Here is a 23,558-nt window from a genome sequence, read left to right as displayed (position 1 = left end):
CAGAGTGGCAGTCCTTTCAGCAGCACAGCAATCCTTCTTCCTGACAGAGTATCCGCAGGTCCAGAAGTGTGCTGAAGAGGTGGTATCTCAGGTCTAAAATTTATACATTTTACCCTTCCTCTGAGAAGGCAGGAGAAGCTTCTAGAAATTATCTTTGAAGTGCACAGGCTTCTTGCCTTCCCTGACCTGGTTCAAGGCTAATTACAGGGCTCTTTATATGGAGGCAGGGCAAAGCCTATTCAAGTGTAAGTAGGGCTGCGCCAGTGATGGCCCACCCAGGCACACCTAAGCTCTCTATTATGTGTGGCTGTCTATAAGGCAGATACATCCAGTCATGTGACCCAGAAAGAGGCTATCGAAACTAAATGGTTAAGGTAGGAAAATGTCATCTTTCTAAAAGTGGAATTTTCAAAACTGTAATTTAAAATTCAACTTCACCATAAGAGAGGAGTTTTCATTACAATTCAAAAGACACCAAACATGAATTGATTAGCTTCTTCCATTAAAAAATTATCACTTATTAAATGTAATAAGGTCATTCCAATGTTACCCCACGGGAGTGGTAAGCCTTGCAATACTAAAAAACAAGTGTAAGTGTTTTTTCACTACAAGGGCATGTAAAACTTAAATGTACACGTCCAACATTTTAAATACACTGCACTCTGCCCTCTGGGCTGTCCAGGGCCTACCCTAGGGGTGACTATTATGTATTAAAATGGAAGGTTTGGACCTGGCAAAATGTGTATTTGCCAGGTCAAAATGGCAGTTGAAAACTGCACACCAAGGCTGCAATGGTTGACCTGGGACATGTTTAAAGTCCTATTTAAGTGGGTGGCACAATAAGTGCTGTAGACCCACTATTAGCATTTAATTTACAGGGCCTGGGTACCTGTACTGCCACTTTAGTAGGGACTTACAAGTAAAGTAAATATGCCAATTCGGGGTCAGCCAATGTTGCTGTGTTGTAAGGAGTGAGCACATGCACTTTAGCACTGGTTAGAGGTGGTAAAGTGCACGGTCCTATGGCCAGCAAAAACAAAATCAGCAAAAATAAGGGGAGAAAGACAAAACGTTTGAGGAAGACCACCCTAAGGCTGACAAGCCTAATAATGCTGAACTCAAGACAGTGGAGATGTAACCATTCAACCCATACCAACAAGCAAACTAACCATAAATTATTCTAAAAGTCCTAGATTATAGTAGTTAGCTCATCCCACACTAAGCCCTTTCTAATGATCATGCTATCATTATTCATCATTATTTTTTATTCAAAAGCATTTCAGCCCGACTACAATAGTGACATGTTTAGGCAAATGGTCTGACATATGTCCAGTATGCAGTATGTTCAGCATGACATTTACAACTAACCAAAAGTTAGTTGATAATTGAACAGAATATATGCTTCAAAGGTAACTAACCCCTCCTATAGATGACCCGTTAGGCATTCTTAAGCTGGAAATTTTCCATCGACTGTCTACTACTGTGCTCAACCACACAAAGAAGATTGAAAGAGTGCTTAACAGCTTTGCATTTTAATCAATAGCAGAGTGAAGTGGCAGAATTGAGGTAATTCAGTTTCCGATCCCGTTCGTATTTAGCCACCATTTTGTGTCTTTCTGCCATTTTGTGTTGCCCTCACTCAGGCAGCACGGTGAACGAAGTGTTGTTTTCCCTCATCCTACTGCAACTTGTCAAATAACCTCCTGCCACTGTTTATAGCTGGTGTCAGGGTCCGGCCGACTCCACTAATCCTCGTCTGGTCTGACTGATCCCTGTTTCAACTATTTGTTGGTTCGCACCATTCTTTCCTGACTTTATCTTATCCTCTGGCCTTCGCTATTCTTTACTCGTATTCTCTCATTTCACAACTGTCCTCTGGGGCATACAAATGTGTCCTGCCACCTGCAAGTCGACTTATAAACACTACCACTGATTAACTTGTGGGGAAGGGGGACAAACACAGTTGGAAGAGAGGCTTATTTGAGTTCCCTAATATCTTGTTTTCACATTCTTCTCATTGGTTAACCCTGTATGCAATGGGAGTATTCTTTGTGAATATGTGTGTTATAAAAGATTGTGTGCCACGAAGTAAAGTGGCAGTCTCCTAAGAACATACTGAGTGTACTTCTGGGACAACTGTACTTAGCTGCAGCTAATAAACCCTATCTTCTACGCCTAACGGAGTGTCCCGTGTCTCTGTTCGACAAGGCAGGTTAACTCAGGAGATCAAGGCGTATCCTGCGCCGCCAGGCCCCTAAGGTCTTGGTTCTTTAATTGGCGCCCGAACGTGGGCCGGCTTCAGAGGTAGCAGTTCTTGCCCGAGGATCGTGAGGAGCCCCTCAGGAAAATTCTGGAGGAATCGCGAACCACGTCAAGCGACCCCTGTATGTCGAAGTGGTCCGAAGGTCTTTTGTAGCGCGGTTTCTCCTTTCTGACAGCTGCTGACGACTGCTGCCCTGACTGCCGCCCTGCTTTGGTCCCTTTGATGATGTTTGGTATCGCGAGACATTAGACGGGCCTCTGTTGGCGTAAGAAGACACTTAGGGCCATATGTAGGTAAAACGTGTTTTGCGATTCTCTAATTGCAATTTTTAGGGAATCGCAATTAGAGAATCGCAAAACGGAATGTAGGTAGGATTAGCAAAATAGTTTGCGATTCCCACTTATTCCTTATTTGCGAATCCCAAATTGAGATTCGCAAATAAGGAATACCTTGCTATTCATTCCTATGGGCTATAAGGCCCATAGGAATGAATAGGAAGACATTCTCAATTTGCGATTCTCAATTAGAGAATCGCAAATTGAGAATGCAATTTCAAGGTTGCAAGGGTGTCAATAGGACACCCTTTTGCACCCCTGAAATAAACATGTGTGCACATGTGGCGCACATACATGCGCTAAGGGCATGTATGTGCGCCACATGGCACTTTGAAAAATGCAAAAAAGTGCATTTTTCAAAGGAATCACAAATTACCACCAACCTGAGGTTGGTGGTAGTATGCGATTCCTTAAGCCAAAATCGCACAACTTGGGTGCTTCCTACATTGCATTTAAGGAATCGCAATTTGGGATTCCTTAAATGCATTAGCAAAATAAGGAATCGCAAATTTTGCGATTCCTTATTTTGCGTGTGGGTTTTTGTGTGGTACATAGCACACTGCCCAAATTGCGATCGCAAACGCCGAAATTCGGTGAATTTCAGCATTTGCGATCGCAATTTGGCTTCCTACATATGGCCCTTAGTTAAGTATTGGTGTGTAGCTCCCACTATTTTGTTTTGATTTGGGTCTTTGATTCGGCTATTGCAAAAGCCGAAGCCGAGGGGTGAGTACGTTTGTGCTATATTATTTGATTTAACCCCTTGATGTTTGTGAACAGTCCAGTGAAATAACGATGCCTGGTCTGAATAAGTTTAGGAAGTTCTGTTGCTTTGGTTGTAATAGGTATTCCCGGCTGGAGGACTCTTGTCCGATTCCTCCGGTTGGAACTCCCACCTATGAGCTTTATTCAAAACATGGTGTCGGCCCCATAGCCTTTAATAAGGCATGGATCCGATACACGAAGAACGATGGCGTTCTACAGTGGCCACAGAATGGTAGCTTTGAGCCTGACATATTAGACAATTTGGAAGCGATATTGTTCAAAACACAAGCCCGGCCTGCAATGTTTGACTCTTTCCGCCTCTGGCGTAAGGAAGCCAAACAGAAAGAAATTAAGCAGGCAAAACGAGATAAGAAAGCACAAATTATGATGATTATACAGGCTGCCCAGCAGTTTAAAGATAGTGAGATTGATAATGCAATGGAAATTTCAGAGAGACAGCATTGTATGGCAATAGATAGATGCTATCCGGTGTTGCCTAATTCCCCTTCTGATAAAAGTAAGGATCTGGAGGAAGACCCTTTGATGTCTCACCTATTGAGATTGCCTCCACCCTATGTACAAGGTGCTAATGCACCCCCGTTGTTACAACCTGTTCAGTTACCTGTTGTCCCCCCACCTGTTCCGGTTCTTCCACATTTGCCTCTTCCGGTATTACCACTCCCACCTCTCGTGCCACCGATTCCTTTGTCTCCATCTCCTGAACCTCAGTCTTCTTTTCCTTTGGCTCCTCTTATAACTGCCAGTCCCTCTCCTGTATCGCCTAATACCTTGTCCCCTGACCTGAAGTCTAATTCTCCTACTGTGCGCAAACGAATATCTGGTTTCTTGTCCCCTTTCTTTGAGACTCTGAACATGTCTCCGGCTTTTTCTCGAAGACAGTTTCGTAGTCAACTTCCGGGTTCCGACGAACGGGTGGTATTGGACTCTCTCGCTCGCAAATGGATCGAGAAGGGTCCCCAGTATAGTGTGAAAGATATCATGATCACCTTTCATCAGTGGGAGGCGCCCACGCAGATATATGTATTTAATGTTATGTGTGACACTCTCGCTAAAGAATGGGAGGATATGGATTTGGGTATACTTCCCCAGGGTTTGTTGGATGTTCAGGCTAATTTCGATAAAGGACTCATTGTGGGTTCTAAGGTTGAGGACGTCGTAAGGACACTTGTTACTTTTAGGTCCTTATTTTCTTCACAAACTTTTCTTGATTCTGATCCTGCTGTTCGGCAGACATTGAAACATTACCCAATGAGAGAGGTTCCTCCGATATGGTGGGAGGAGGTTGCGCAAGCAGGTAATAATCCAGCTATTCCCGCTCACTTCCAGCGTATGTGGGTACATGTGCCATGGAAGAGATCTGATGTTTTGGCTCTCAAGCAATCTTTACCGTAAAAACCCTGCTGGTTACTATAAAGAATTGTCTCAGACTGTTGATGCCTGTATTATGAACTTAGCGGATATTGACATGCTGATGGGAAATGTAGTTTCACAAGCGTTATGGGCTTGGATTCGTAGAGAGGATCACGTTCAAGAACTGGATGGTACATGGGATGCTATAACTGCCTCGGACAGAGCACAAGTGGGTGGTGCTAAGCCTGATGTTTTGATCACAGAACTCCTTGGTAGGATTATTACTTTAATGAAAACAATGATGCCCGCCTTACAAGTTAATTGGGATAAATCAGCTGCGTGTAAACAGAAGAAAGATGAGAGTGTCTCCGATTTCTTCACTCGTTTTGAGGAGACGTTTATTGATCACAGTGGTCAGGATATGACTACGGAGGGTGGACAGCGATTATTTGTAGATAAATTCTTATTCAATTTGCTCCCCGAGTTGTCACATAAGTTAAAAGACTCTGAAAGTTCATGGGCTGTTTCTTCTTCGGTTCAGATATTGGCTACTGCCCAATATTACGAAAACAGGGACAAAGAGGAAAAAGACAAGCAAGAGAAGAAGACTAAAGAAGTAAAAGCAAAGGTTCTTCTGCAACAAGCTTATCCTCCTCGCTCTGCTCAGCGCCAGTTTCAACAGCATCCCCAATTTCAGAGGGTGTTTCAAAAGCCTGAGCCCTATATTCCGCGGCCATTGTTAGGTCCTAATCAGTGCGCCTATTGTAGGGAGGAAGGTCATTTTAAGAATAGCTGCCCGGTTTTATTACAGCGTAATGGAGGACTATCTACCCCACGAGGTCGTGGCTGTTCCCAGTTAGCGCCCAGGGGTAGAGGTCGAGTTATGTCGCCCCAGACACAGCGTTCCCTTCCACCTCCACATTCTATGAACTACTTTGATCAGCAAAATACACAGTATTACAATTATGATTACTATGTTGAAGGTGAGAATGACGGTCTTCACGCTAACTAGGACAGCCATAGACAAAGTGAGGGAGTTGTATTGATTCCAGTAGATCAGAATGGGCCTTATGTTAATGTCACTACAATGGGTGTTTCAGAGCCATTTCTTTTAGATACTGGTGCGATGAGAAGTTCTATAATTCACTCCAAACTCCCTGGGGCACCTTTGTCTGGCTTAACAAACGTATCCGTAGGATTTTCTGGCGCCCCAGTTCATAGCCCGGTCTCTTGTCCTCTGCCTATTTCAATTGGTTCTTATGATTTGGAAGCTCCGCTTCTTTTAACGACTGGTTGCGGCGAATATCTGTTGGGTTTGGATTTATTGAAAAGACTGCATGCAACGATATATTGTTCTCCTTCTGGTGTACATCTCGTTTTGGGGCAGAAACTGACTTCTCCAATGTATTTGTCTAAAGATCAATTTCCACCTGAATTGCTCTCTCTCCCTGCAACACTTTGGGCTACGGGTCCAAATGATGTTGGTTGTCTTGAGATCTCACCCTATGTTGTTACCCTCAAGCCCAATGCTAAATTGCCACGCATCCCTCAATACAAAATTCCCAATGATGGTGAAAGAACACTTTTTGCTATAATTTATGATTTGGTTCAGAAGGGTGTGGTCGAGGAGACGAGGGGAAATGTATGCAATAGTCCTGTTCTCCCGGTTCTTAAATGCACTGATCCTTCTCAGCCTCCTGTTTACCGCTTTGTTATTGATCTCCGGGAGGTTAATGAAATTGTTGTACCAAAGTTTCCTGTTGTTCCAGATATCACTGCCCTGTTAAGTATGATACCTGCCTTAGCAGCTTGGTTTTCTGTTATCGATCTGAAAAATGCTTTCTTCAGCATCCCCATTGCTGAAGAGAGTAGGGATATTTTTGGCTTCTCTTTAAAAGGCCGAAGTTTCATGTTCAAGCGCGCACCCCAAGGCTATTGTAAAAGTCCCTCCATCTATAGCCAAGCTCTGAAATGCCAGCTTGATGCTTTTCCTTTGCCGCCAGGTGCTACCCTTATTCAGTATGTGGATGATTTATTGATTGCTGCTGATTCAGAGGATATTTGCAAAAATGTGACTATTGCACTATTGCGTCACTTGTCTGACTTTCACCATAAGGTTTCACATTCTAAATTACAATATGCCCGCCAAGAGGTTACCTATCTAGGTCATCTCTTGTCGAAGGAGGGAAGGCGGCTGACCCCAGAACGTATTCAAGCAATTGCACAAATGTCTGTGCCATCCACACAAAGAGAAGTGCGTGCCTTTCTGAGCATTACCTCTTATTGTAGACAGTGGATTCCAAATTTTTCTTTGTTGACTAAACCTTTGTTGGCACTCACTTTAAAAGACACATTCCAACCCCTTCCTTGGACTGATGAATGTCAGAAGAGTTTTTCTGATTTACGTGCTGCCCTGTGCTCTGCTCCTGTGTTGGGTACTCCGGATTACAGTAAGCCCTTCACACTCTATGTCCATGAAAGAGAGGGTTGTGCGTTGTCAGTCTTTTTTTTTTTTTTTGAGTTTAAAGAGGATTTTATTGAAGAACAAAAAAGTTACAGTACATTGGTAATATACGCTTGTGGGAAAAAATACATTGTAAGTTAATTCAGAAAGATGAAAAAATGTAGAAAGAAAAAGGGAGAGAAGAAAAGAAGGAAAGAAAAAAGGGATATCATCAGAAACATATTACAGCAATATACAATAAGTAAATGGCAGACTAAAGAAAAAATATAACTTCATGGTATAGGAATTAATACTTTAAAAAGAGGTAGGACAAGTTGGCAAACTTCATACATTAATAATATCAGAGTTATTAACAATAACAAAAAGATCAAGGAGGTTTAGATACTTCTTCCCTGCAAGGATTGTGTAAAGGAAGGGATTGGGCAGACAGGTTCAGGAAGGAGGTAATGGGTAACCATAATAAGTCCCTTTTAATCGCAAGGGAAACAGGGTGGACATAAGCTCTATCTAGTCTATGGTTATAACAAACCCCATACCACCAGGCTTGATAAGAAATCAGGGAGGTATCCTTCCAAGCTTTCATGATCTGTTGAAATGCCACAGCAAGAAGGAGATCAACAATGGAGGTATTAGCACTGGAGGAGGACCATACTTGTGAAAGACTACCAAGAAAAATATGAGAAAGAGAAAAGGGGAAATCGGTGGAAAAAATGGAATTAATTTGCTGCCATACTTTGCCCCAGAAAAGGTGAACAGCAGGACAAGTGAACAACATATGTTTAACATCAGTCACTAAAGCTGAACAGGACCAACAGATGGACGGGATAGAAGAGTCAATGTGTTGTAGTTTGAATGGGGTGATTAAAAGTCTATTGTATATAAAAAATAGAGTTTGAGTGGTATTTGCCGCTCTAGACGATTTCCTTATTTTGATCCAAATGTTATCCCAGGTAGTAAGGGGAAAACAATCATCTAAATCTGATTCCCAAGCACATTCCACAGCAGATTTCACTCGTTGAGCAGACGAATCTCGTAATTTTTGGTAAATTTGAGAGGCAGATGGAGAAGAATGTAAAAATGGTAAGGAAATGAGGGAAGAGTTATATTGAATAGATGTACCTGTAAGAGCATCAAAAGTAGCTTGAGCCGCCGTTCTTAATAGAGTATATTTGGGATAAGAAGAAAGGGGGAGAGAGAAACGGTCTTGAAGAACAGCAAAGGGGAGAAAAGAACCATCATGAAAAAGCTGATGAATCCATTTAAGACCAAGAGATAACCAGTCATTCCAAAAATTAGATCTATTTTTAATTTTGATAGAAGAATTATACCAAATAGGAGATTGTAAAAAACGAGCACGGTCATCCAGGTTATGCAAAATAATAGGTTGAAAGGTCTTGCGAACATGTTGAAGGATGGGAAGAGAAAATTTCTTTGGAGCTTGCGATAATGAAACAAACTCTTCAAACGTAAAGGGATGAAAAAAGGAAGTTTCGACTTCTACCCATAAAGGACAAGAAGAGGGATCAGGAATATGATCAGAAAGGAAAGAGGTAGAGTGAGTAAGAAAAAAGGAAGTATGATATGAGGAGAAGTCAGGAAAATTAACACCACCTAAATGCTTAGGAGATTTAAGTTTAGAAAAAGACATTCTGGCAGTTTTGTTTTGCCATAAAAATTTAGACAATATGGAATAAATACTCTTGTAATAGAATTTGGGAATGTGAACTGGAAGATTCGATAAGAGAAATAAGACTAATGGTACCAACATCATCTTGATAGAATCTAATCTACCCCACCAAGATAGGAACAAGGGATGCCATTGTTTCGTAGATGCAGTAAGAGCTAATAGTAAATTTTTAAGGTTCAAAGCCACAGTATCTTTAATAGAAGGTGTAAACCAAAGGCCAAGATATTTGATTTTTTTTGGGCTCCAATTGAAGGAAGAAGCTAAGAAGTCAGCATGAAAACAGAATTTATTAAGAGGAAGGATTTCGCATTTGTCTACATTAAGCTTATAGCCAGACACTGATGCATAGTTCGAAACCTCTAATAGAAATGATGGGAGAGACGTATGAGGATTCGAAAGAAATAACAAAATGTCATCTGCGTACGCAGAGATCTTTAACTGTGTAGAACCATAAGGGAAACCAGAAATTTCATCGTTCATACGAATCTTAGTTAAGAAGGGTTCTAATGCTAATATAAATAAGAGCGGAGAAAACGGACAGCCCTGCCGAGCACCACGAAGAAGAGGAAAGGAGGAAGAGACAAGGCCATTGGCCAAAATAAAGGATCTAGGAGAAGAGTAGAGCATTGAGACATATGAAAGAAACTTAGGTCCAAAACCAAACCAAGAAAGGGAAGAAAAAATAAACTGCCAGTTGACTCTATCAAAAGCTTTCTCAGCGTCCAGTGCAATAGCTGCCAATGACGTCTTATGAGAATGAGATTTACTTAAGACATTAAAGAAAAGACGGGTATTGTCAGATAGATGACGTCCTTTGATAAAACCACATTGTTCTTTGGCGATTAATTGTGGAAGAATTTTCTCTAAACGAAGTGCAAGGATCTTAGCAAAAATTTTGTAATCTAAATTAATTAAAGAAATGGGCCTATAGTTCTTACAGAAGGTGTGATCTTTACCCTCCTTAGGGAGAAGACAAATAAGGGCTTCCTGAAAGGTACCTTCAGATTTTTGAGATGCTATAAAGGATGAGAATAATTGATGAATTCTTGGAAGAAGTAAGGAGGAGAAATGGGAATAAAATTCTATAGTAAACCCATCGGGGCCAGGGGCCTTACCCCTCTTTAGAACTTGGATAGCCTCCAGAATATCTTTATGCGTGATATCAGCTTCTAAAGGGGAAAAATCAACCTCTAAAGAGGAAGGCGGGGCAATGGAGGATAAATATCGAGTAATTTCAGATAAAACAGGAGAGGACTCAGGAGTATATAAACATTGATAAAAATCCGTAAATTCAGCTAAAATATCCTCGTCTTTATGGACCACAACGTTAGAAGACGTGACAATGGATTCAATTTTAGTACGCTCTTTCTTAACTTTGTGGTATCTGGCTGAAAGATTACCGGCTTTATTTTGTGCGGTGTAGTATTTAGCACTAGACTTAAGTAAAAATAAATTGGCAGAGTCAGTAGAAATTTTATTAAAGGAAAGCTTAGCCTTAATAAGATCATCTAGGTCAGATTGTTTCTTAGAGATGTAAAAGGAATGTTCTAATTGTTTAATTTGTGTGTTAAGCAACTGAATAGATTGAGAGGTTTTATGACGCTTACGGGCAACAAAAGTAATAATGAAATCTCTAGAAGCGGCTTTAAAGGTATCCCAAATAAGAGAAGGAGTTAACTGAGGCGAGTCATTGTCCATAAAAGCTGGTGTAAACTGTGGATCCAATAAAAGTGAATTATTAAACCTCCATCTCCTAGTGCCTTTCACGGGGGGGAGTAAATCCAGACTTAAAGAGACTGGAGCGTGGTCAGAAATTAAGATAGAACCTATGTCCGAGTGAGTAATGAGTTGAGTGAGGACTTTGGAAATGAAAATATAATCCAATCGGGATTGGGAAGAGTGAGGGGGTGAGTAAAAAGTGTATTCTCTAAGAGTAGGGTGGCAAAGCCTCCAGGAATCAACAAGAGCCCTTTGGGAAATAGTGGAGGTAAATAAAGAATGCATGTGAGAGGGGGAGAACCTAGAGTCAGATCTTCTAAAAAGGGGTCTATAACCATATTACAGTCACCACCTAAAATCAGGTAATCATCAGTGTATTGCATAAGCAGGGAGAGAACGTGGGGCCAAAAAACTTTATCTGGAACAGTGGGGGCATAGATATTAAGAATGGTCAGAGGAATTTTATTAATCAACAGAGAAACTGCTACCCATCTACCATCTGCATCATTATCTTGGTTGATAAGATGAACATCTAGCCTCTTATGGCATAAAATAGCGACACCATTGCGCTTCCCAGACCCAGGAGAGGCAAAAACATGACCAACCCAATTACGACGTAACTTAGGAATTTCAGTATCTTTAACATGGATTTCTTGTAATAAAACAATATCCCCTTTTAAATTTGCTACATGAGACAAAACTCTTTGGCGTTTAATAGGTGAACCAAGACCTTTAACATTCCAAGATAAAATATTCAAAGCCATCTACAGATAAGGGAGAAAATGCAAAGAAAAAGAGAGTAGAAAAGCATGAGTATTTAAAACCCGGAAAGTAATCATTACCTTAGTAAGAGAAGGAAAAACAGAACATTGCAGGGAGAAAAAAGAAGACCAACTGCAAGAAAGAAAAGAAGATACATAATTTAGTAAATACAACAGAAGAACCGCCATAAAGACATTGTATTGAAAAGGCAAGAAAATCAAAAAATATAGAGAGAAAACGAAATTCAAACATGTGAAGAGAATAGGAATAAACGGGTGAAAAAGAGAAGTAAAAATAGGATGAAGTACATGTTTAAAAAGAAAGAGATAAAGAAGAAGAAAAGAACAAGAAGTAAGAGTAAAGAGAAAAGGAGTGAAACAACGGTAGCAAAAGAGGATACGAGAAGCAAAAGAAGAAAATAGAATAAAGAGAAGAGAACAACAAAGCAAAATAAACCAATTCCATAGACATAAGAGCGCACTAGCAAAAGACATACCACAAGAAAACAAGAAAGGATGAGGGTGTTGGAACCACATCAGGGAAATGGGACGCCGAAACGGGAAACTTCAGGGCAACAACGACAGGGAGTACGTCATCCAGGAAAACTGAAGAGGATAACATACAGGGGCCCAAATATCCAAAACTAAGGAGAAAAAGACAAAAATATATATGTTAACAATGTAAAACATTAGAGCCAAATACAGTAAAACAGCAAACAGACTACATGACAGAAACAGAGCCATTATAGTCTGGAAACATCCATAGAATCCTGACAACAAGTATTCAAGAATTGTTGGAGAACAGCCGGGTCTTCATAAGATGTAGTCTTGTTATTATATGTCACTTTAAAAAGGCACGGGTGAAAAAGGCCATATCTAGCATTAAGACTTCGAAGAGCAGGTCTCATTTCCAGGAACCTTTTCCGACGATCTGCAGTCACTTTGGCATAGTCCTGAGTAAAAAATAGATTAGAACCATGCCAAGAAATCTTTCCTTTCTGCTTGGCAGCCTGGAGCACCTTGAGCAGGTCAGTATATTCCAAGAAGAGAAGGTAAAAATGACTGAAAAAATGAGATTGGATTAGAACCTTCAAGACCTTCAACCAAACCATAAATTCGTAAGTTGTTGCGCCTGTTGCGGTTTTCCAATTGTTCGACTTGTTGTTTAAGATGAACAATTTCTGTATGCAAAATGGGGATTTGATGTATGGTCTCCTCAGACGCATCAACTCTTTGTTCAAGGGTCACCACTCTCTGGATGGTGTGAGACCAATTGTCTTCAAGGCTTTGTAAGCGCGAATTAGTTTCCTCCATATAAGGCTTCAGAGCACGAATTTCATCAAGGAGAAGCTCCATAGAGACTGAAGAGGGTGGATTAGTAGGAGAAGGAGGATTAATTTTTACCCGTTTGCCAGAAGGCGAAGCTGATGGTAGCTTGGAAAGTTGTTTGGGGCGAGTGTCCGCTGAAGAGGAGGCTTTAGGGTCAGAAGATTCCGGGGGAGCTTCATCCATATTGTCTCGTAGGACATTAAAGGGGTTGTTGTCAGCCAGTGGTGGGGAGACAGTTTGGTGAGTCCCACTACGGGCACCACTACGAGCACCACGCGGCATTGCCATGAAGAGAAAGAAGACAAAGTCCCCTTTTGGTGATGGTAGAGAAGGTCACAAGGAGAGACAGTTCGTATAGCAATAGTTGTCAAAATTAGAGGAATTCCGCAAAAAAGCGTTGATGAAAAGACAAAAAAGAAAAAATGAGGAAAAAAGAGACTGCAGGAGGTACTCCAATAACTGCCGCAAAGAGGACCAGGAAATTATAACCCAGTTGAAGAAAAGCCTTTGTTCATATGTTATAGTAGAAATCTTGTAGCGAATGGCACTGATAATAAGGCACGAATGCGTCAGGAAAATATCATCACAGAAAACAAAATGGCGGTCGCTGTTCTGACTGACTGCATTTTTCGATATAAAATCACCTTAACGGCATGGAAACGCTCCGCGAATCAACACAGCGGTAGCTGAAGTATTCCGACGATTGAAATGTCGGTTTCCGCGGTCCAATACAGAGGAAAAGAAGCCTGGAGACTCCTCGCTGCCTACGTCGCCGCGGAGCTCCCGAAAACAGCGGCCATCACCAACGGCTCCGAAGCCACGCCCCCCGTGCGTTGTCAGTCTTAACACAACGATTTGGAGACAAACAGCGGCCATGTGCCTACTTTTCGGCCACATTAGATCCAGTAGCCAAGGCATTGCCTAGTTGTCTTAAAGCTACAGCAGCAGCAGCAATTTCTATTCGTCAATCTGCTGGAGTGGTGCTTGATAACACTCTTATTGTCATGGTACCACATGCAGTGGCTACCTTGCTAAATAGGACAAAAACGCAGCATCTTACAAGCGCTCGCTTGTCTGGGTATGAACTGACGCTCTTGGCTAGTCATGTACACATCAAACGATGTAACACTTTAAATCCAGCCACATTGTTACCTCTTCCAGAAGAGAAAGGTATTCAGGAACAACATGATTGTTTTCTCCGTACTGAGGAGGAGACAAAAGGTAGGATTGATTTGAAGGATACACCACTAATGGACCCGGATGGGATCCTATGGGTGGATGGTTCTTGTTTTAAACTCTCTAATGGTGAAACAACTTCAGCTTACGCTGTTACCACCTTGCATACAATTGTGGAGACAGCACGCATCAGACATAATTCAGCTCAGGCGGCTGAAATGATAGCTTTGACTAGAGCATGTGTGTTATCTAAGGGGAAGAGAGTGAATGTATATACCGACAGCCAGTATGCGTTTGGTGTGGCGCATAGCTTTGGTCGTTTGTGGAAGGAAAGGGGATTCTTTACCTCCCACGGTACTAAAATACAGCATGGTCAGTTGGTAGCTGATCTTCTTGAGTCACTTGCTTTGCCTACCCAGAAAGCAATCATAAAGTATAGTGCACATAAGAGGATTACTGATGATGTTGGTCGCGGGAATGCTTTTGCGGATAAGGTAGCGAAAGAAACAGCCAGAGATGCTATGAGTCGCATGTATGTTGCGGGCCCTGCAAATAGGGTTAAGGAAAAAGGAATGTGTGAGGATACAATAGAAAGTGTGAGATCGATTCAAGGAGAGGCTACAGAGAAAGAGTTGAGTAAGTGGAAAGAGAGTACAGGAATGTTAGACGCGATGGGATGTTGGATAGAATTGTCAGAACATCAGCGTTGGCTTTTACCAGATGCCTATGTACTGCCTGTGGTTGCTATGGCACATGGTCCAGCCCACATCAGTGCGAAAGGAATATGTAAGCTTCTGGCTCCAGTGTGGCTGGACGAAGGGATTCCAAAATGTGCAGATAATTTAGTGAAGCATTGTATCGTTTGCTTGATGCATAATCCAGGAAAGGGAACCCCAACTCCAGCAGGTCATTTTGCTCCCCCAACACATCCTTTTGAGGTGTTGCAAAATGATTATATTCACATGGAACGATGCAACAATCTCAAATATGTTTTGGTGGTGGTGTGTGCCTTCTCCAGATGGATAGAGGCCTACCCCCTGAAAGACAACACTGCTTTGTCCACTGCCAAAGTTCTTCTAAAAGAGTTCTTCCCTAGGTTTGGTTTGCCGCGCATTGTCTGGAGTGACAATGGAAGTGAATTTGTGGGCCAAATTATGAAAAAGGTGTGTGCCGGTCTTGGTATCGTCCAGAAATTCCATGTGGCGAACCATCCCCAATCAGCGGGTTTGGTAGAGTGCTATAACGGCACTCTCAAACTTAAGCTTGCAAAGGTACAGGCTAGCACGGGACTTGCCTGGCCCGATGCTTTACCTTTGGCTCTCCTATCCACTAGAACAACTGTACATTCTCGTTTGGGACTCAGCCCATACGAGGTTGTTTTTGGGCGCCCGGCTAATGTTTGGGGAGTCCCTCGCCCTAAAAAGTATTCTGACATACAGTATCCAATGCTGATTGACTACTTGCATGACCTCACCACTAAATTACGTGTTCTCCACCAACAGGTTCAGAATGCTTTACCAGAGGCCTCCACGGACCCAGGTCATTCTATCCAACCGGGAGACTGGGTCTGTGTGAAAATTTTTCAGAGGACAAGGAATTTGGAACCTCGTTGGAGGGCGCCTCCACAGGTTATTCTGGTAACACGTACAGCAGTGAAAGTCGAAGGGAAAAAGAATTGGATCCATGGCGTGCACTGCAAAAAGGTGCCCTTGCCCTTGCCTTTTGACCAGTGGGTCCGTAAGGGTGTAGGTGAATTTGAAGGCGAAAGGGTCCCGCGGTTTGTACCTTTCAGTAGTGCACACCTAGATGGAGCTCGGTCTGAAAAAGAAGATGATGACGTTTTACAAGAAGCAGTACCGCCACATCTCCGATTGAACACTACAGATCCACAGACGCTTTTTCAGGACCAAACTGTACTGAACAGAACTCAATATAGTTTAAGGCCTAGACTGGTCAAGGACACCTGAGATTTTCATCTCTTTCGTGACATGTATCATCTGTCCAGGTTGCAGGGTCACGGTAGGAGTCTTGGTTTGTGACCTGTATAGTGGCTAGGCCCCCAGGACTTGCAGTGTCATAGGACGGCTAATAATCACAGCCAAGTGAGTAAGGAAGATTGCCGTGAGCAACAATTTTAGAGGATGGATGTCAAATTGGGAAAGAATAATAAGAAGGAAGAGATGAAAAAGAAATATTGTAAATTAGTGTACAGTCAATGTGGCATAACATTGTGTGTTCTTATGTTTTCTAGTATCTTATTGGCTTGTATAGGTTGGATTGTTCATGTTATGCAGCACAAATGTGTTCCTACTTCTATTTCTTTTCCTTTTTATTCTACTATCTCCCCACATCAATTATATACGCTTCCCCAACATGAACTAATCAGGAGAACAGAATATTTTAACAATTCATTTGTCCAGTTATTGCATCAACACCAATTGGTAATCAACACAACCGACTGTTGGGTGTGTGGACTTATGCCTCATACCACAGAAAAAGGGATGCCATATTTAGCCCTTCCATTTTCTTATGAAGGTTCTGCTTGGGCCTATTTTGTGATGTTTTCAAATGCATATCAGAACCGATTTAGACGTCCAGCTGGTTCATATGGTAGTGGACAAGATTTTAGTCATAGTTCTCTGATAAAAGGAATAGTGGCTATGGCTAGAATTGTGGAGAATAGTAAGGTTCCTGTAGATGAGAAACGGGCATATGATGCTTGGAACGTGACTCGTTACTCCACTAGCCTTACAGATAGAATTAAACAGGGAAAATCTCCACCAATTTGGACTGTGCCTCATCGAGGTAACTTTTGTTTACAAATAAATGGCCAGACTACTGACACTGGACAAGGAAAGAGTGTTTGTTCCCATACATACATTCACACATCTCAGAATTCACCACCGTTAGTGCCATCCCAGGGCACGTATTTTGTCTGCCACGATAGAGCGTACACGTGGCTACCGACGGATTTTTCAGGAACATGCTATATTGCCTTTCTTCTCCCCCCTACATACACTGCTCCTTCGGGACATCACAGAAACAGATATGGCAGAGGGATTATCGATTCTAAACACACGGCAGGACAAGAGGGAGGTGATTTCCTTAAAGGATTTCTTCCTTTTTGGGGCCCAATGGCCAACAGTAGAAACATGAGACAATTGGTTCGTGTTGTTGAGACTACCATAGATGTCACTGTGGGAGCCTTGAGCAATCTCACAGCTGAACTTCAGGCGGATCGTCTCATGACATTGCAGAACCGGATTGCTTTGGATGTTATTCTTGCGGATCGTGGTGGAGTTTGTAAATTGATTGGATCTAGCTGTTGCATTTATATACCTGACGAAGCCCCTACGGTATACCAAGCCATCTCCAAATTACATGTGATCTCCGAGTCGATTCATCAGGACGAAGGAGATTGGTCTTTAGTGAAATGGTTTTGGGGATTACTGTCCAAATGGGGATGGAAGGTATTGTGTGGAGAAGTGTGGCTCAATGATTGGAGCGGCAGACCCTGATGCAGAGGTCTAGCCCGGGACCAGGGTTCAATTCCCCGCCTCGGCGGGTCTTGGGCTCAAAAAATTCCACGGACCTGATAATTCTCGCCTCGGTGCCATTCCAATCATGGAGTCCCACTCTGCAACTCTGGGCAATAGCTTGCTTAATCTCCACAACGGCCCCCACAACGCTAAGGATGCCTGGCCTCCACCTTGGGGGTGCCCAGGAGTGGACGCCTCACAGGGAAAGCCAGGATGGGTTCCACAGCGGTATTCGTACAAGTGCCTTGAGACCCTTGCGGGTGAGTAGTGCGCTATACAAGTATCAATTTACATTCAATTTACAATTTAAATTAACACTCCTTGGAGTGGTTTTGGCCATCATTTTTTCCTGTTGTCTCTGTATGCAGTGTGGCCCCGCCATCTGTGGTCTTTGTGCCACTATGTGTGTCCCAAAGCCTGTGCCACGGAAGACGGAGAGCATTAAAATTATGTTGCAGCAACAGCTTGATGACCTCATGGCCATTGACGTTGACTCAGATTAAAATGAGTCTGTGTGTCTTGCCTGAGTAATGGCAAAAGAAGGGTCTGAGGTAATTCAGTTTCCGATCCCGTTCGTATTTAGCCACCATTTTGTGTCTTTCTGCCATTTTGTGTTGCCCTCACTCAGGCGGCACGGTGAACGAAGTGTTGTTTTCCCTCATCCTACTGCAACGTGTCAAATAATAACCTCCTGCCTCTGTTTATAGCTGGTGTCAGGGTCCGGCCGACTCCACTAATCCTCGTCTGGTCTGACTGATCCCTGTTTCAACTATCTGTTGGTTCGCACCATTCTTTCCTGACTTTATCTTATCCTCTGGCCTTCGCTATTCTTTACTCGTATTCTCTCATTTCACAACTGTCCTCTGGGGCATACAAATGTGTCCTGCCACCTGCAAGTCGACTTATAAACACTACCACTGATTAACTTGTGGGGAAGGGGGACAAACACAGTTGGAAGAGAGGCTTATTTGAGTTACTTAAAATCTTGTTTTCACATTCTTCTCATTGGTTAACCCTGTATGCATTGGGAGTGTTCTTTGTGAATATCTATGTTATAAAAGATTGTGCGCCACGAAGTAAAGTGGCAGTCTCCTAAGAACATACCGAGTGTACTTCTGGGACAACTGTACTTAGCTGCAGCTAATAAACCCTATCTTCTACGCCTAACGGAGTGTCCCGTGTCTGTGTTCGACAAGGCAGGTGAACTCAGGAGATTAAGGCGTACCCTGCGCCGCCAGGCCCCTAAGGTCTTGGTTCTTCAGAATACAAGCTCTTGCTACTAGATAGTTCCATGATACTAGGACTAACTAACAGATGGTCAATGTAAAATTTATTTTCATTAGGTCCACAGACCACCCCTTATTCTTTTTTTTCCTCCAGAGATCCTAGGTATCTGTCATTTATGAGTTTTTGTATGAAGTGTTCCCAGCTGGTAATGAGCATATGCTGAGGATGGCAACCATTCGAATACAAATAATATCTAAGTCTTCAATAGCAGAACAGATCTCAGTCACCTGACCTTAATGTACATGAATACCTCCATCTCAGTTATGTGTGTATAGACCATTCCATATCATTTAATCAACTTTTTACTTTGTTTGGCATAGATGGTGCAGTAGGCCATTAATTTCCCATGAGATACAATTACTAGCCATTCCTTAACCTATGTGTAACTTAATGAGTGCCATTAAACTTACAGAGGATATATTGATCCAATAAACTAACTTGATATTGACCCATATCAAACAACAGGATATCTACTCTACTTTCCCTCCATTGCCTCCAATCAATACACTTTTTTCTTTAGTAGCATCCCTAGATTTCTGTTTGTCCCTTCTCTCCTTTGTCGCCGAAGCGGTAGCTGAACTCCTAATTTGAAGTCTCAGAATCTAAAGTTAAATTGGATCTTATTGGATTTTCATACAGAAAAACAAGGTTGCTCCCTTATGTGCAGCAGGACCTCTAATACTTGGAATTATATAATCGGTTAGGTCTCCGCAGGGACTCTTTACACTTCAGCCAGTGATCTTTAGTATAAATTTGGTGCTCGGGGTATAGAGTAACAGGCATGCAGGTCTCACTCTCTCAGCTGGTCGAAGTCTACCTAAGCCATTTCACCGTAGGAAGAACTATAAGGAGGGTAACATTGTACTCATAATGTGTATGTGTGTGAAATACCAGTCTAATCAGTATCCTAATAGTCTAGCTTATGCCTACATCAGTCTTATGTAACTCTGAGAAATAATGGAAGTCATGCAGAATTACATGTATATGCAGTGCATTACATATCTCTGTCTACCTATATTATATGCACAGATACTAGAAGAAATGCAAGTACAATAGTTCATCAATGATATCATTAAACATACATACATATCACTAAGATATAAAAAGGATCATTTACTTAAAAACACTTGCTATACAGTAGTTGGTGTCCTATCTTATTGCTTTAAATCCTAATAAATGAACAGGTCAATCAACAACAATAATTCTAATAACCAGGCCAATCAATGTGTCATCATAATTCTGTTTCTGTACCTACAATTATGTGGAAAATGTAAAGATCGTTAACTTTCAAACTTAAGTTAAACATGGGGGTGTGTTTGTCTCTATGTCCAAACATAAATATTCTTGTTTAATTAAACACGAGCGAAGTGTAGCCCCAAATATTGATGTTAATGTGTTTCCCTTTCATAAATACCTAGCATCTCAAACATCCACACTTGACTTCCACTATTAATTATATGTTGTATTCAGCGTGCCATAAATAACTATTCTCAACATAGTGTGTGTGCTCATTAAATATTATACAAATATGGCTTTTGATAAATATTGTGGAAAATTGTGTTCCATCCCTCGTAATCCCCTGCATTTTTCACTTTTTGAACTACATGTTTTAAGGACTCATGCCGAGAGTGAGTTTATTAGCCTGAGTTTCACCCATTGTAAACTCTGTCATTAAGGGATTAGTAGTGTAAACAGATATTGTCTCCCCTTTAAAACAAGATCTTCTGCTGTGCAGCTGGGTAAGAGGCTGGTGGCTCTTGACACATGCACATGTATGAACTACCATCCAGCTCAGCTTGATATGTGAGCCTGCGTAGTTTTCCGCAGAAGGGATCCTTTAGGGATTGATGCTGGTATTGACTTTATAGTGAGAGTGGGCAATAATTGTGTGAGTAGGTACATACATCTTAGGGGTTACTGAAATGTGTGTGTGCTAAATTTGCACAAAAACTGCCATTTCACCACAGTGAATAGACCTGGGCAAAATATGAATTATGCTGTTGTAAATTTAGAAATTTTGGGAAATATTATCAAGGAATGCGTTAAAACTATCGCCGGTTTAGCGGCAGAAAATTGCCGCTAAAGCGGCGATAATGGGCTTGATAATATGCCCTGAAGAATTCCAATAGAAGCCCAGGTTCACACCAGAACATGGACTTCTATTGAAATTCTAAAGGGCATATTATCAAGCCCATCTGCCGCTAAACTGGCGATAATTTTTAAAGCCGTTCTTGATAATATGCCCCTTTGTTTTACCCTTGCAACGCAAAAATCCTCATTGATGCCAATTAAGTGACATTCGGTAATTATGTGCCTTTCACAGCGCAATTTTACCACGAGCGGGCAGGCATAGTGCGAAGGCCAGAACATGACCTGTGTTTACTTTGGCCACTTTTGTTTTGTGCACTTTTGTTACTGTGAAATGCGTTCTTGTATCAAAAATTGACAGAAAGCCACATTTTGCACTTCATGTTAGCGCTAAACGGCAGATTTGCATTTGCATGGTTACACTTAAGTTTGCATAAATGTCCTACATTAGATTTTTTTAGCAAGTGCTTGTTCCTGGGTAGCGAAACGGTGGGGCCAGAATCTGCAGGTGAGGATTACTTTTCATACTGTATCTGGTCTGCGAAGGCTTTCCTCAAGGAAAATATAGGGGAAAAGCCTGACTTCCAGAGCTTATTGCACAAGAGGCACCCCTTGAAGTTTTGGAAGGAAGAGACCAGGCAGTTGTGGCAGTTAAGGGTGTGGTTTCAGGCTCTCAGGGAGGTTTTTCAACATACTACTTCTAGTCGCCTTTTTCTAATGTGCCAAGATGCTGTGCAGAAGTTGTGACAGGGGTGGAATGATGATGTGTCATCCGAGAACTGGACAAAGGTGCCTTCCTTCTGGAACGTTCCACCCCCACTTAAAAAGCCCTGCACAGGGGAGAGAGAAAATGTTTTTTGCTGGATCTTTTAGAAGACTCTTTGGATTCACCTTCCCAGGACCAGTGGCCTGGAACTCATAACCCCCCCCCCCAGGGACAGTAGAGGGATGGTTCTCTCCTGGAGAGAAAATGGGGAACCAGAGTGCAAGTGCCACCTTGAGAACCCCTAGATGTTTCTCATTTCAGCTTCTTGTTGCAGAGGTCCTGCCACAAGTGCAGGTGCCCCATCACGACTCGGGGGCCTCCGCCACGAGTGCGAAGGCCCTTTGTGAATCGTGCCCACAATCTGTGGAATAGATGCCTCTCTTTTCAAATCATCTTCTACATGTCACAGCTCCAGCCTAAACTGCAATTCTTATCAGGCATTGTGCTGAGACATGCTCAACAATGATTCCACATCACTGCAATGCTGTTTTTTTCTTCTCCTAAATGTGACACAAGGCCTGTTCGAGCCTTGAAAGTCTTTGCTAAAGTAATTTCAATTGAGCTCTCATAAAAATCAACTACTAACCAGGACCCTACATGATTTCATTTAAAACACAAATCATAAAAGCTGATTTCTCAGAAAGATTGAAGTATTTATTTCAAACAAAATTACAGTTTCATTCAGCTTATGTAAAGAATATATGTAGAAATATATTATTAACATACTGGGGCAAATATTTTTAAATCATATTTTGTAAACATTAGCAATTATAATACTGACAAGGTTGATTAAACTGTGCATACTGAAATAAAGAATATCATACATCATGAATGCATAAACATTTACTTTAATACGTACTAAACTAGCAGACTTAATGTTACGATGTATTTATAAGATATGCCAGGTAACGCCATGTTATCACCTGTACCGTTAGTTGGTACATTCCGAACCACCCCCACAGTTTATGGTTTGTTCCAAGTCCCTGAAGGGGACATTAGAATGTTGGTGACAGAGAGTGATTGATGGACAGAGGAGCAAGGAATAAAGGACTCTACACTTACCTTTCTGTTGGATTCTTCTTTATAACACTGGCGACGATCTGTGTAAGGGGACAGATGTGCCTTGCTCCTCCCCTTCTGCATATACTCCATCAGCTGTTCCTGTGAGTATTCTGGACTTCGTATCTACATGGACAATTCTGTACAAGGACTGATTGATGATCCTCCGCAGTGACCTGTGGCCTTTGTCCTTGCCCTTGTAATAATACTACACACCTTGGTTCGCGGCGCCTGGCGAGAAGTACTAATTTACGAGCGAAGAACCTGCCGTGTGCCTGCCACCGAGTAGCTGGTCAAAGTAATTTCATCTTGTGTGGGGCTGGTTGCTGTATCATCACCAAGAAGCGGCCGGAGTACTTCATTCCCGCTACGGAGCATATTGTCGTCCTGAGAGGAAGTTCCTGTCAGGAACTTCGAGGTGGTCGCTTATGACTGGGAAGAGCCCTGCTGGGCACACCGTGTTCAATTCCAGGCAGCCAGAGATGTGCCGAATCTCCTTGCTGTGGCGCACCGTGTTCAATTCCAGTTAGCCAGAAACGCGCTGGGGAACTGAGGAAGTGAGTCTGTCTACGCACCAGCAACTGCGAGACACTAGTCTCCGCCTGACCCGGTTGCCTAGTTACTTCAGGAAGCTTTTCGAGACGCCGCCGTGCAGCGAGTCAGCCTGTGTGCTCTGGTGCCGGTAAGGTGAACTTCGGAGACACGCACTCCTCGGCGTGTCTCCGTAATTTTTTCGGTGACACGCACACCATTAACTACGTGACAGGTTAACGCTAATATATAATTTCAAGGAACAAGTTCTGCGGAGACACGCACTCCATTGCGTGTCGAGGCAGCCTAGCGGTGACACGCACACCAGTGCAGCGGCAAGAGGAAATCGCTCCTATGAATAAATATTCACCAAGTTAGAGCAGGTAACGTCCTGGGCTAATCTTATCACGCAAGCCGG

This window comes from Triturus cristatus, chromosome 2_1 (assembly GCF_964204655.1).
Source record: "Triturus cristatus chromosome 2_1, aTriCri1.1, whole genome shotgun sequence".
Lineage (NCBI taxonomy): Eukaryota > Metazoa > Chordata > Amphibia > Caudata > Salamandridae > Triturus > Triturus cristatus.
Note: the sequence above shows the minus strand (reverse complement) of the source record.